The sequence below is a fragment of the Citrus sinensis genome, chromosome 7 (assembly GCF_022201045.2).
Source record: "Citrus sinensis cultivar Valencia sweet orange chromosome 7, DVS_A1.0, whole genome shotgun sequence".
NCBI classification, from domain to species: Eukaryota; Viridiplantae; Streptophyta; class Magnoliopsida; order Sapindales; family Rutaceae; genus Citrus; species Citrus sinensis.
This window is the reverse complement of record NC_068562.1, coordinates 17349961-17365602: the sequence shown is the minus strand read 5'-3', so window position 1 is coordinate 17365602 and position 15642 is coordinate 17349961. Positions and strand designations below refer to the sequence as shown.

Below are 15642 nucleotides of genomic sequence, written 5' to 3'. Positions count from 1 at the left end.
ATCTTTCTCAATCTATTGAAGAGTTTTGGATAGTTAGTTGCAACATTAGTGGCGGCATTCCTGAAGAGATCAGCAACTTGACCAACTTGATAGCAATTTATTTAGGTGGAAACAAATTAAATGGAACAATTCCGATTACTCTCGGTAAATTACAAAAGCTTCAATTATTGAGTTTTGAAGATAATCAATTGGAAGGATCAATCCCAAATGATCTTTGTCGTTTAGCTGCACTATTTCAGTTGGACTTGGGCGGTAATATGCTTTCTGGGTTCATCCCTGCATGCTTTGGCAATCTCACCTATCTAAAGAAACTCAATTTGGGCTCCAATCAATTAACTTCTACTTCTTCAACTTTATGGAACATTAAGTACATATTGTACCTTAACTTGTCTTCAAATTCTTTTACTGGCTCACTCCCACTAGGGATTGGAAATTTGAAGGTTTTGGTACAAATAGATTTGTCGATGAATAATTTTTCAGGTGCTATCCCAACAACAATTGGAGGCCTAAAAGATCTACAAAATCTCTTTTTAGAATGTAATAGATTACAAGGCTTAATTCCTGATTCCATTGGTGGTTTGATAAACTTGAAATCCTTAGATTTATCCAATAATAATCTCTCTGGAGCTATTCCTACATCTTTAGAGAAACTTTTAGATCTCCAATATATAAATGTTTCTTTCAATAAGCTAGAAGGAGAGATTCCTAGAGCGGGACCTTTCAAAAATTTCTCAGCGAAATCATTCAAGGGAAATGAATTATTGTGTGGTATGCCCAAACTGCAAGTCCCACCATGCAGAACTAGAATCCACCACAAATCAAGGAAGAATGATATTCTCATAGGGATCGTCTTGCCATTGAGTACTATATTTATGATAGTAGTGATTTTGTTGATCTTAAGATATCGAAAGAGAGGGAAGTCACTGCCAAATGATGCTAATCTGCCACCAGTAGCAAATCAGAGAAGGTTTACATACCTAGAACTTTTTCAAGCTACAAACGAATTTAGTGCAAACAATCTAATCGGTAGAGGAGGTATTGGCTCTGTTTACAAGGCAAGAATTCAGGATGGGACGGAGGTTGCAGTGAAGGTTTTTAACCTACAATATAAAGAAGCATTTAAGAGTTTTGATATTGAATGTGACATGATGAAACGTATTCGCCATCGAAATCTTATAAAAATCATTAGCAGTTGTTCAAATGATGATTTTAAAGCGTTGGTATTAGAATACATGCCTCATGGAAGTCTGGAGAAGTGTTTGTATTCGAGCACCAACATTTTGGATATTTTTCAAAGATTGAACATAATGATAGATGTTGCATCAGCTTTGGAATATCTGCACTTTGGTTATTCAGTCCCAATAATTCACTGTGACTTAAAGCCCAGCAATGTATTGTTAGATGATAATATGGTTGCTCATTTGAGTGATTTTGGCATGGCAAAGCCCTTACTCAAAGAAGATCAATCTTTGACTCAGACACAAACACTTGCCACCATAGGCTATATGGCACCAGGTTCGTTACATAATAAATATTTTTTATTTCCTTAATACTTTCTGATATGTTTTCTATTTATTTGGATCTTCATTTGCGCATACTATTATGAATTATATTATCTTACTATGTAACTGTTGCAATTCATAGAGTACGGAAGAGAAGGAAGAGTATCTACAAATGGGGATGTTTACAGCTTTGGAATTATGTTAATAGAAACATTTACCCGGAAGAAACCCACAGATGAAATTTTTTCTGGAGAAATGACATTAAAGCGTTGGGTTAATGACTTGCTACCCATTTCAGTTATGGAAGTTGTTGATGCAAATCTATTAAGTCAGGAGGACAAACATTTTATGACTAAAGAACAATGTGTGTCATTTGTCTTCAATTTAGCTATGAAGTGTACAGTAGAATCACCATGGGAGAGAATCAATGTAAAAGAAATTGTAAGAAGACTCTTACAAATTAGAGATTCATTGCTTAAAAATGTTGAGGGTAGACGCATGTGACACTCAAATTGATTTTCTTTTCTTTCACTGGTAATGATTTATAATCTTTGCAATGAATAGCTCCAATAATTGTGTGTATGGGTATTGTCTAACTTTTAATTTGTGCCAATGCTAGGTCTGCTTTCCTTGGTTGCTGTGCCCGCTTGTATCCTACCTTCTCTCACTTTTAAATATTCCTTCATTCCAAATTATCTATGATTCGGAAGGGAACAGATTTGACACTTGGTCAGTTTGCTGCATCTTATTCAACTTCTAAGGTGATTTGTTATTGTGCAATTTGAGTCCCTTTAATTTTCCTTAGAGATTTATACCATTTGTTTAGGTTTAATTATATTTATATTTTTTCTATAGGGAAAATCTAGACTTTCATTTGTTATAATCAGGTCAGTGTGATTTAATTATTGTTCTTTTGCTTCATGTGTGAAAAACTATGAATATTTTGTAGGATTTAGAAGGATTGAAAATTTCAGTGCATTTAGTTATATACCCATCAGTTTATGCATACATCGCATTTCATGAAAACCAAAGCTGGTAGATTGAGAAATGGACCTTATTATATGTCAGATGACCTAAATACTTTGCTCAAACTAGGGAAACTATTTACAATTCCTTTTAAAATGATATTCTTAGTTGCGCATAAAATTAGAAAAGAACATATATTACACTGAACTCACAGATGAAATTTTTTCAGGAGAAAATGAGATTAAAGTATTGGGTTAGTGATTCACTACTCATTTCAGTTACGACAGTTGTTGATGCAAATCTACTAACTTGGGAAGACAAACATTTTATGACCAAAGAGTAACGTGTGTCATTTGTCTTCAATTTAGCTATAGAGTGTATTGTAGAATCACCAAAGCAGAGAATCAATGCAAAGGAAATTGTAATGGGTTTCTTAAAATTTAGATGCTCGTTGCTTTAAAATGTTGAAGAGCTAGACGTATGAGACAATCAAATTGATTTTCTTTTCTTTCACTGGTAGTGAATTATAATCTTTGCCATGAATGCCTTCAAAAATAGTGTGTAAGAGTATTATCTAACTTTTAATTCATGCCAACGCTAGGTCTGCTTTCCTCGGTTGCTGTGCCCACATGTGTCCTGCCTTCTCTTATTTTCAAATATTCATTCTAAATTAGCTATGGTTCGGATGGGAACGGATTTGTCACTTGGTCAATTTGCAGCATCTTATTCAATTTCTAAGGTCATTTGTCCCCATTAATTTTCTATAGAGAACTCTTGCCAAATTGTTTACTATAATCAGCTTATGCGTGTACTACATTTTGTCAATATCAAAGCTGGTAGATTGAGAAATGGCACCTATTACATATCAAATGATCTAAATACTTTGCTCAAAGCTAGGCAAGCCATTTACTATTCTTTTTTAATGAAGCAAAATATAACGAGTTTTACTTGCTCATAAAATTAGAAAAGAAAACTAGGATTATTGCTCCATAAAGTTGTCGTTTACTAGAAGTACATTATAGATTTTACACCTAATTTATTATGTCTGTAAATTCACCAATACAAGTTCTTATATATTATCAGTTGTATAAGGGTTAAAGCTACAATGCCGGGCACTAAGCCCGGACACCATATTGAAAATTGAAATCAAACCGTTCGATTGAACTTGAGATGTTGGTTCTCAAGTATATATTAATAAACATTTTATACCATCAGATTTCTCATTCATTTGAAATCCATAATTTCTCTCATCCATTTAACCGCCCCGGCCCCACTCTCGCCAATCTGATTTCTTCGCTTTCTTAAAAGGGGAATCCCTAAATTTCTTCCCTCTTTGAAATCCATAATTTCTATCATCTGATTTCTTTGCTCATTACCTAAAATCAAATCCATTTTCTCTCTCACACTAATCAACCAATCGGAGTCATCTACCCTAGTATTTGGTTTGTATACGAGAGCTAGGGAGAGGCAAAGTTGGTATCACGTCTGTTGCTGCGTTTCCAACCGCCCACCATTATTTCTGTCGCACCATTGACTATACCATCAGTTCTTCAACCTTCACTGCCGTCATCCTAGCTTTGGCCGAAATCGTGGCCGCGTGGGCTTCCTGAAGCCACCAGCGAAAACCCTCAAAACAAGTTAATTTTTTTCTCTTGATATACTATTTTTTTTTCTTGTTTGGTTTTTGGTGTTGTTTGCTTGTTTTGAGATCTGCAATCATTGTTCGGAATCCTAAAGATGGGTGCTCACTAATTTGGTAAAGATTTACCTATTCAGCTTTTTTTCTTTTATTTTTATTTTTTTGACCAATCTTATTTTATATGTGTTGATATTCATTATATCATTTTTAAGCTGTTTTTTGCCGTTTTTTAGAAATTTTTATTGATGTTTCTAGAGACTCACCATCATATACTGTTGCTTGATGATTTAATTCTATCTATTGATGCTATATAATCACCAGCTTTTATTTTTAATTGAAAGTCTTAGCAATTTTTTGGGTTATTTGTTGATCGGTGGTGGTATGTTTCAATTATGTAGTGCTATAGATTGGAAGTTTGGAGTTGAGCTATTCGTTAAGAGGTGAAACGCCTCAATTTTTAAATAAGCTCTTATGACTTTGTTTAATGGAAGTGTGATTGATTATCATTTTTTTTTTTTTTGGGTAGGCTTTTTGGTAATGTGAGGACTGAAGTTAATACTTGCGAAGGTGACAGAAAGCTTTATTAAGAGGCCAGGAAGTTAAAGCTTGTGATTTAGGTAGTTAACTTGGTGCAATTGATGTTTTGTTATCTCAAAACTGAAAAGTAAGGTTGTTGTTGGTTTTGCATGTCTAATTTTGATAGAAAATTGATTATTGAACTGAAAAGATAAAAAATAGTTTATTGATTTTGCAGAAAATTTAAAGATTGTTGGACTGTTATCAGAACTTTGATTGTTTCAAAATATGATTAAATGATGCTAGATTCGCTTCAAATTTTGAGTAATAAAAGCCGGATTGTATATTTCAAGTCTGGACATTTTGGAATGAATTGAACTAATAGTTGATTTTTAATGGATTTGTCAAATTGGTCAGTTGCTGTTGGAATTTATCAAAAACTGTGTATGTACCATGTTTGGTGTTATAAACGAATAATCTATTGGTGTCAACAAGAGCTAAAATTTTGAGATATTAAACTTCGATAAGTCTATTTTAAATGTATTTTAAATGTTGAAAGTTCCTTGGTAATTGAACATCTGGTTCTCTTTTGTTTTTTATGATTTTTCAAACTCCACCACTTTAGCCGTAAACCCCTTGACAGAACTATTCACTTGTGTTTGATCTTATGAAACATTAGCTTAATGATATCAGAATGTCTTGAACTTTTAATATGTTATCAAGTTATATGTGTAATTATGTTCTGGGAATTTTCATCCCAACATATTGAGTATTTTAATTTTAATAAATCACCAAAGCTCAGCTGTTTTTGTGTGAATTAAAAAGGCAGTTTTGATTTGTTTAGTTCAATCCTGTGAGAACCAATTATGGAGTTGTCCAAATGGCTTGAAAATTTTATATGTTGTGTCTAATAATATTTTGGAAGTTTTCACAATATTCTGAATAGTATTGAATTTTTAAAGAAAATCAGAAGCTTAGGTTGTTGGTGTTTCCTGCCAATAAACCAGTTTTCTGTAACTCTGTATTGGGTCATAGAAATAGTAATAAATGTAACTAAATTTGAGCTAAGATGTTATATTCTAGGTGCTTTACATGTCTAGATTATATCTGCCAATTTGTATGGTAATTGAACCAACCCAATAATTTAAAGGGATTATTGAACAAGGCCTGTACTTATTACATGGTCTAAAATAATGCCAAAGGTTTCTATAGATTTCCATGAATTTTATTTGTACATCATTTGTTATTTGATCATTGAAATTATAGACTTTGAAGTTTGGTCTTATAGATCAGAGATTGACATTTTTTTCGCTTGATTGCAAAATTGATGGATTCATAAGATTGATTCTTATGTGTTTAAATGTCAATTTTCTTTTGGAATCTTTGAGTATGTTTTCATGGCCTCGTGGTTAAATGAGATGTGATTAGAATCATTATGCTTAAAAGTGTATGGGCTAATAGCTCATGCCTTGCTTTTTTCAAATATTTTGTTAATGGAGATGCTGGAAGTAGTTTGTGTGCTATGCTCAGACAGTGCTTTGGAGTTTCATAATTTTTAGCTCACTTCTTGGATGGGGGTGTGACACAGGTCGACACCTTTTTCGACACTTTTTTTGTAATGGTAATGGGGAGGGAAAGCCTCCACTGCTCACGACATATGGTGGAAGATGATGGTGAAAATTAATTCGCGCATGGCGTGCACCCGCCAACTCTCTTCTTTACGCTTTTTTTTTTTTTTTTTTTTGTAATTACAAAGTTTGAGATGCCTTTGTTTATGGGTTTCATTTACAAGCTCTGATGAAATTAATCCAAAATAATTAATGTGTTGTATGTATTATTTGATTTTTAAAATAAAAAATTTACAAATTACCAATTGCACTAAAAAAAAGAAGGTTATTTGGTAATTTAAAATTGTCATCATAGTTATTTTCGTTTGAAGAATTAAACAAATTACAAAATAATGAAACAAATAATAACTAAAATGATAAATTATTACTTGGAGTGATAATGATCACTTAAATTATCAAATAATTTTAACACTAAAGCAACATTTTCATTTATTTTTTTCTTAATAGATGGGGCTTAATTAAACTTAATTAATTAATAATAAAAAAGAATATGAAACAAATAATTTTGATTATAAATTATCACTTGAAATGTCAAGAAATTTTGAAATGCAACATGATATTTATACATGTGTTAGACAATGTGATACATGAAATATCAACATCAAACATTCATTGTACTAGTTAACCGTTTCATTTGTTGTGAAATAAGCTGAGTAACTGTTTCATACTTAGTTGTTTTTGGAGTGGAAGCAGCTAACTGCTTAATTCTTTGCTTAACAATTTGGCTAACTGTTTCATTGTTAGCTATTTTCTTGAACGCAAGCAGTTAACCACTTGATTCCTTGTTAAATTAGTCGACTAACCACTTAATTGTTGAGTGTTTCAGGAGTGGAATCAATAAACCGCTTAATTCTTCGTTAAATCAATTGGCTAACTGTTTCATTGTTGGGTGTCTCTGAAGTGGAAGTGGTTAACCGCTAGATTCATTGTTAAATAAGTTGGCTAGCCAACTTAGTGATTATATGCACTGTTACTTTGTCTTCCTCACCTATTCTCAATTTTTCTCTTTATTCAAGACATGGAACAATTCAAGTAAAACAGGCAACAAGTGAGGTCAAACATATAACATGAAATTTATATTTAAAAAGGTCATGTAAAATATGCAATATCTGATGTCAAACATGCAATAGATGAGGTTAAACATGAGAACCACATCAACATGCAAAAATTCACTTGAAAGATGCAAAGACGGAAGTCAAACATGCAACATGAACGTGAAACATGAAACGAGTGGAACAATTTTCATTTTTTGGCTTTATTCAAGATATGCAACAATCCATGTGAAACATGCAACAAATGAGATCAAACATGCAACATGAAATTTACATGTAAGAGGGTCACATGAAACATGGAACGTATGGGGTCAAACATGCAACAGATGGGGTTAAACATGAGAACGACATCAACATGCAACAGTTAATGTGAAAGATGCAACACGAAGATCAAACATGTAACACAAACGTGAAACATGAAACAGCCGAGAAAATTTTCATTTCTGGCTTTATTCAAACATGCGAAAATCCACATGAACATGCAATATGAAATTTACATGTAAAAAGGTCAAGTAAAACTTGCAACACCAAAGGTCAAACATGAAACAGATGAGGTTAAAGATGAGAAACATGCAATAGTTCACGTGAAAGATGCAACAATGGAGATATACGAACGTGAAACGTGAAACGAGTGGGAAATTTTTTACGTGTAAAAAGGTCACGTAAAACATGCAACAGTTAAGGTCAAACATGCAACGCATAAAGTTAAACATGAGAACCACGTCAACGTGTAACAGTTCACATAAAAGATGCAATAACGGAGATCAAACATGCAACGCAGGCGTGAAACATAAAATACGTGGGATAATTTTCATTTTTTGGCTTTATTTAAGACATGCAACAATCCACGTGAAACATGTAACAAGTGCGGAGAAACATGTAATATATGAGGTTAAACATGAAAACCATGTCAACATGCAACAAGTCACATGAAAGATGTAAGAACGGGGGTCAAACATGCAATAAGGACGTCAAACATAAAACGGGCGGGAAAAAAAACTTTTTGGGTTATTTAGAATAACAAAGTTGAGAAAAATAACAAAACATGTAGAAAATTTTGATGTTAAATATGACACATCACATATAATATATGAAACAAACATTTTTAATTTATTATATAAATTTTTTCTTGATTTTGACAACATTATATCTTTCTTTTATTTTCTATTTATTTTTTACTATTAATATTTTTTCTATAATTTCTAAATTAATATATTATTTTATTTAATTTTTTAAATTTAAAATAATGTGCAACCGGTTAATAAACGGACTGTACCGGGTCTTTAGCTGCCAAATGATAGCCAAAGACAGCTTTTGAGAGCTCGACACTATACCGGCTCCTTGTATAAAACTCTGTTCTAAACATATCATGAAGGGATTCATTTATGTAGTTATGTTTTTTTTATGCTTTCACTTCACTTAAATTCATCTTGTCTATCCGTTACAAAACTTGCATATTATAGCTAAGGAAGGACCACGGTTCATTGGCTACACTCAAGTGTAGCGGAGTATTTGGATTCAAGAGTCAAGACTATCCGAAGGTTGTTCAAGATGCAAGGCTGTAGCTTTGCAACTGTATGCGACACTGGCAATATTAATTATATATTTTTCCACATCTATATAATAATAATTATTATATATTCAAAATAATAATAATAATCAGAATAAGTTGGATTGAATTAATTATATATTTTTCCTCCTGCGGTATAAATTGCATAAGATTGGAATTCTTATACGAAAATATTTTTCTTATTCAAACCAATATAACCATATTTTATCATTAATTTTCTTATATTTCATATTATTAATTTTCTTAAATTATTTTTACCTGTGTGGTATAAATTGCATTGTTATTTACTCTTATTTTTACCTGTGTGGTATAAATTGCATTGTTATTTACTCAAACTGTAGAGATTAAAAAAATTTACTGGAAAAAAAAATATGAACCCCCATGCTAATGTTTGCATTCCAGCCCTGTCAAGTCAATAGATCGGACTAATTTATTTTTGTTACTTCAGTTTTTTAACAAATTTGCGAGAGTTTGACCGATCAATCTACGAGTGTATTATCAGTAGAGATTGCTATAGGGATACATTTATGTATATGCTAAACTAAATTAAATAGAACCAATTTAATCGGTTTAATCACATTCGCAAAGTAACTAAGAAAAATAAGACAATTATCACAATAATAAATCAGCTAAGTGTCAAACCATATTATTAAACCAATAGCAAATCCTTTCTCGCTTTGACGTAATACACTGACTTTACATTAAAACAAACATTGTCTTGCTGTTGAAAAAAACTTATGTTAAACTATTTAATTAATTAAATTTTCACAAACATGAGAGAGGGATGGCACCGTCCAATTAAATTTAAATTTTCAGTCCCACCATCATTGTCTCTCATGTTTGTCAAATTTAAATTTGAAAATCAGAAAATCTCACCACATCTATATGATGACGGTGCGGGTCCTGTGGGATTGTTTCACCTAAGATTTTATCCCCAGGACCTCATTTAATAAAAAAAGTCTCGAGCATTCTTAGTCAGCAGCAGATTCAGGATTTTGTTTTGATGGAAGCCGTAGTGATTAAACTATAAACTTAACTTTGTTATGACATAAAATCAGTGTTGTAAAATATTTACAACATTGCAAACATAAGCGTGTGCGTGTATTTGTGTGTGTGCGTGTGTGTGTGTGACAATTGATATCTATTCCTATAGAACCACTCAACCCATATAAAGCATGATAATTGACATAAGAATTCAAGATCAGTCCTCCAAAAGTGTCAAAAACCTTCAAAACCATTTGCCAAATATCCACAGAAGAATAGTTCAACACAAAAATCTCAAAATGGAGTTTGACACATAACACCATTGGGTAATATATTAAATTGTGACCGATCGCCAAAGGCATTTGTAAGAACATTTTGAATTAAGCAGTGCAGCGATGCAAAAGATTTTGGGCACCTTACACTAACATAAAGTTTGGTTTCGATCTCTGCACTGTCCTATGTTTGTATTCATCAAATCCTTTCTTCAATTCAAATAGCCGTTAACTAAATGAAACAGAACTATGTAACCCTGCCACAAAAAGAATTTGGCCTTCCAAACAACATTTAAATGCCAGATCTTATTCCCATCCCTTGAAGAACTACTAGAACTTTTCGCAACATCCATATTCTCCCAAGCCAAAGACATAAGACACCTTATTTAACAGTATAAATGCCATCCTTCGCAAAATGTCGTAACACCTCATTAGCCGTTGGAGTACTAGGCAAATGAATTCAAAAAATGGATTCAACATCCATCGGCACAAAATACTCCGCAACAAAGCATTATTCCTACGATTACTATCCATCAGCACAAGGAGACACTTTTGTATCAAAACGAAGCACTAGAGACTGCGCGAAAATATTTGAGCAGTGGAATCCAATTGCCGTGATAGACATCCACTTGTGAGTTGCGTGACCCACACTTAATATGTCACCAAATACCTCGTTCAAGAACGCCATGCCCCCATAGAAGACTTCACCAGATATAAGATAAGGGTTATGACCATGCTTTGCGGTAAGAAAAGAACTGTGTTTAAAGTATCGAGCTTTCAGCACCCGAACTACCAAAGAATGTTCAAAGACCAATCACCAACGTTGCTTAGCCAACATCGCTCTATTTTTCTTTTTTTCTTTTTTTCCTTTTTTCCCCGAAAGGAACACCCCACTATTCAAAGAACAAAAATCTCTGAATCCATTACAAGTCTACAAATCAAAACGACCAAGCAACCAAGCCTACAAAGTGTTGAAGATAATTGTGCAAGCCGAATAGCAATTAGAAAATACCCTTATTCAATTAGAAAATGTTATCAGTAAATTTACGAAGATAATTATTATTATGATTTTTTGTAATTCACATATACTCCTCAACCTAGCTATTTGTTATCAATTCTTTTGAGAAATTAAAATAAAAAATAATATTTAATAAATGTGTTTTTATTGAGTCTTGCTTGATTTCCTGGATGTCAAGAGCGGAAACAATATTGGGCTGCCCTTTGGTCCTTTTGCACTTGGGCTTGCTTATTGGGCCATGTTACTGTTAACCATGCCGGTGATGAAGATCATATCGAACAATTGCCCCTTGTACTTTGTGCTTTGATGCCAAGGTGCAAAAGGACACGAAAAAAATAAAAATTTATCGTGAATAGAATGACTGAATCATGCTATAATCGTCATTGAAAGAAAATCAAGTTGAATTATTACAAGTGCTATCCACGAATAAGAAATATAATTATGCAGTAACTTGCTTGTATAATAATTTGTTCATAGAGTTTTTGGGCATCGCCGGGGGTTAATTATGAATAAACTTTTATTTAATTTAGAAGCCGGACCTTTAGATATCGGTTCATATTATAATTTTAAACTAAAGATGACTTGTTCAAACACCAACACCAATGTGATTTATAGATGTTGCTCACAAACTTATGATTAAAAAATAAATAAATAAAAGATATTTTAAGAAGAAAAAAAATCCTTAGCCTCAATCCAAGTAAATATTTTTCTACGTGGAAGGCAGCAGAACAATCTCTACAATTATGAACATGAGTCTCCAAGTTGGATTATGAAACGACCCGCCCCGCACTCCCCCAGGGCGAGTCTATCTAAACTCGTAAAATCGAATCAATACTATTTATGAAATCTAATAATACTATAAAAATTTCGGTAGAATCTCCCTTATAAATAAAACATTCTCAACCTGCAATTTATAAAACAATACTCCCAAAATAATTCAATATTCATCCATCCTCCACAACCGACTTCTCAAGCCAACATACCAAATACCACCCAAAATCATTCTAATGTTAAAATACAATGATTATCCTTAATTACAAAATATAATAAATAAATACAATTCGCAATATCCCAAATATCAAAATAATTAAATCTACGACATCCTGTCACCATCACGTGGCCACAATTTCAAATCTAACTATCGTTATTGGGTCGACTGATGTACCAGCAAATCTCCTGTGGGTGGGGGGAAATATAATAAAAACGGGATGAGTATAAAACTCAGTGAGCTCAGTGAGTGGATAGTAATTTTTGACAAATAAATAAATCTATTTAAAATGATTCAATCTTTCTCAAATCAATTTCTCAAATCAATTTCATCAAAATATCATAAGAACTTACATAAACTTATTTAAGTCAAATCAATCACTGAAATACTATATTACATAAATCTGCATAAAATCGATGGAATCATAATACTTATCATATCAAATACTGAATACCAAAAACTATCATCAAACAAGTACCCAGGGGACTAATCTTATCATATCCGGACCTCGACGGACGGGCAATCAGGGAACCATCATGCTCCGGAGCTACAACGGATAGATGGGAAAAAAACTTATCATATCCGGACCTCAACGGACGGGCAATGACGCACTATCTGGGTAACGTCACGCCCCGGAGCTACACGGATAGATAGGGAAATACTATCTCATATCTCATCATATCTATGCATGCATAATCTAGTCCCCAAAGGACAAAAGCGCCCAAGTACACGGCCCAAAGCCTCTGTGTGTACTCAGACGGGCCCCAAAGGCATGTATCTCAACTGTCTGTTTCTCATATCTGTATCACTGTATCTCTGTATCTCAATAACTGATCTGTATCCCATATCTGTATCATTGTATCTCTGTATCTCAATAACTGATCTGTATCCCATATCTGTATCACTGTATCTCAATAACTGATATGTATCTCATATCTGTATCTCTGTATCTGGAGGGAAGGGTACTGTCTAATGATTTCAAAAACAACATTTATACACATGTACATAAACATATAATCACATCTGAAATCTCATTTTCTTTCTATTCAACATATCTCAAATCTGCTCAATTCTAATCTCATGCATTTACTCAAAATCGATAGTAAAATCATTAATCAAACTCATTCTCAATAACAATAAATATCAACACATAAATAAAAATCAATTTTCTAGAAAATCATTAAATCGAAGCATTAAACACTTATTTATCAAAACATACTGCACTGTATCATAAAATCATCATGTACTTTGAAAATAGGTTTTGTATATTCCACTCACAGTGACAATGTCCAGACTCGGTGTCGACAACGTCCGCGAGTTAAATTCTCGTTCGCGAATCCTCCTAATCAAGGAAACGCCATAATCATTCTCCGTAACTTTGAAATACAACCAATTTTATATAATAAATCTCGAAACGAATATCTATCAAAAATAAACTATTCCCGCATGCACAAAATTACCGAAATACCCCTACATACCAAAATTACCAAAATGCCCCCAACATCATTATTTTACCAAATTATCCTCAGAATCTTCAATTACCAAATTGTCCTTAATTCAGATCACATAAATAACCACAATGTCAAAAATTACGAAATTACCCTCGGAGTGTAAATTTACCAAAATGTCCTTAACAACTTAAGTTACCGAATTACCCTCGAAATCTCAAATTACCTCACTGCCCTAACTTAAAATTACCAAATTATCCATTGATTCCACAAATTACAGATTCACCCTCAAGTTTATGAATTTACCAAATTGCCCTTGAATTCAATATTACCAAAATACCCTCATATCAAAATTACCAAATTAACCTCAAAATCATAAATTACCAACTTTATCCTCAATTACAGCAATTACCAAAATACCCACAAAATCTGAAATTACAAAATTGCCCTTAGACTGTGAAATTACCAAAATACCCTTGCCGGTCAACGGTCACCGGAATTCATCCGACAGCAACGTGAAGCTCAGAACTGAAATTTAAAGCCACGATGAGTCCAATGGTGCCGGCGGTGACCTCCCACGCGCGGCAACGGCGGCAAATCGAGCTTCCAAAACCGCGAGCTTCCCAAGTGGTTGATCGCCGGCAATCCGGCCGTTTCAGGTGACGAGGTTGGTCGGAAAATGATGCTGGTGACGTGAGGAGTAGAACCCAGCTGGAAGTGTGCCCAAACTCCGGCGAAATCGATGGCGGCGAAAACGGGTTTTGGCCGCGAGTTTTCGAGCTCAAATCGCCGGCGTTCTGGTCGGTTTCCGGCGACGAGGACAGCTGGGATATAACGGTCGGCTTCCAAGCTTCAGATCGATACCAAGCTCGGCCGGTGAGGTGGCCGGAATCGGGAGATACAATCGTGTCAAGGTCGCGGGTTTCCGGTCGGATCCGGGTCAATGTCGGGTCAAACTCTTTCTCTCTCTCTCTCTCTCGTGCCTTCTCTCTCTCATTTCTCTTCAAAAACAGTTTCCCCCCTTTTTCCATATATAAAACCCGACTTTTTCTTCCTCTTCTTTCTTCTTTTTTTTTTTTCCCACTTAAGCTTAATACAAATTAAGCTAATACCGGACCCGTGACGAAAAAAAAAATCCGACTATCCGAGCGTTTAATCGCGCTCAATTTATATAGGTGAAGGGTCAAAAATAATCGGGTGTGGGGTATTACAGATTAGGATTCTCTCTTAATTTTTTTTTCTATCCTAAACTCTCCTAATTTTTCAAATCTAATTAAAAAAAGTTGGCTTAATCGTAAATAAAAAAAAAAGCTGGCTTGATTATCAACATTAAAATTTAAAACTCAATTTTACCCACTCATTAAAATATGAGTTAAAAAAAAAAGGAACTATGAATAGGAAAAGATCGTTGTTCCTTTTGAAGTCAAGGATTAATCGAGCAAAATTTTAAGACAAACGTTAGTACTAATATAGCAGGGACATTTAAATTTGAACAAACTTTGGTTTGTTGGGTGATTTTGAAGATGAAGAAGAAATAGGCTGCTGATCATTTTCGGAATCCTATAGTAGTAACTCAAAGCCAATGATCTTAATTAAATTTTTAAGAAACAACCATATTTATTAAAATGAGAGATATATATTAAGCTAAAACGAGGATAGTAGGAGCCATTGATCTTTGTACCTCTTCTTGATAATTGAAACACTAAGCCAAAATAACGCTTTAAAGAGCAAAATTTTAGAACCCAAAATTGTTGCATTTGCTCTAAAAGCCTCTCCGGTGACTTGAAGCAAATCCGTATTGAGTATTAACCACTCTGGTGGGAAAAATTGTTACATTTTTTCTAGGCATGAAATGGTAGTTTTGTTTAACTCTAAAACATCTTGAGAGTTTGTGTTTATAGAGATGTTTGAATCTTCGTTCTGTACGAAATTTATGTGTAGTGCACTGATTTAAATTTCTATATTATAGAGTTTGTGGAACTCTAAAATATTTATAATCTTCTTTCAAGTAGCATAAAAAGTGGTGTAGTGGTTGATCTTGATGGTACCCGCTTTGTAA

The 15642-nt window shown here is 33.5% G+C and overlaps 1 protein-coding gene and 2 long non-coding RNA genes across 4 annotated transcripts in view; 2 read left to right on the top strand and 1 right to left on the bottom strand.

Moving 5' to 3' along the window:
* The window catches only part of LOC102611469 (LRR receptor-like serine/threonine-protein kinase FLS2), a 145306-nt gene that overhangs the window by 75977 nt on the left and 53687 nt on the right, over positions 1-15642 (top strand). The gene's annotated exons all lie outside the window — the stretch shown is intronic.
* On the top strand, positions 3250-6457 carry LOC102622787 (uncharacterized). 2 transcript variants are annotated; one of them, XR_008050704.1, is made up of 4 exons: positions 3250-4224; positions 4506-4547; positions 4634-4724; positions 6212-6457. It is a non-coding gene; the product is annotated as an uncharacterized LOC102622787 (long non-coding RNA). The 2 variants fall into 2 exon arrangements; XR_008050703.1 differs by having other exon boundaries at positions 3259-4105.
* Positions 12017-14718, bottom strand: LOC127898948 (uncharacterized). Its single transcript, XR_008050707.1, has 3 exons — positions 14050-14718; positions 13414-13477; positions 12017-12323 (listed from the first exon to the last, which is right to left on the bottom strand). It is a non-coding gene; the product is annotated as an uncharacterized LOC127898948 (long non-coding RNA).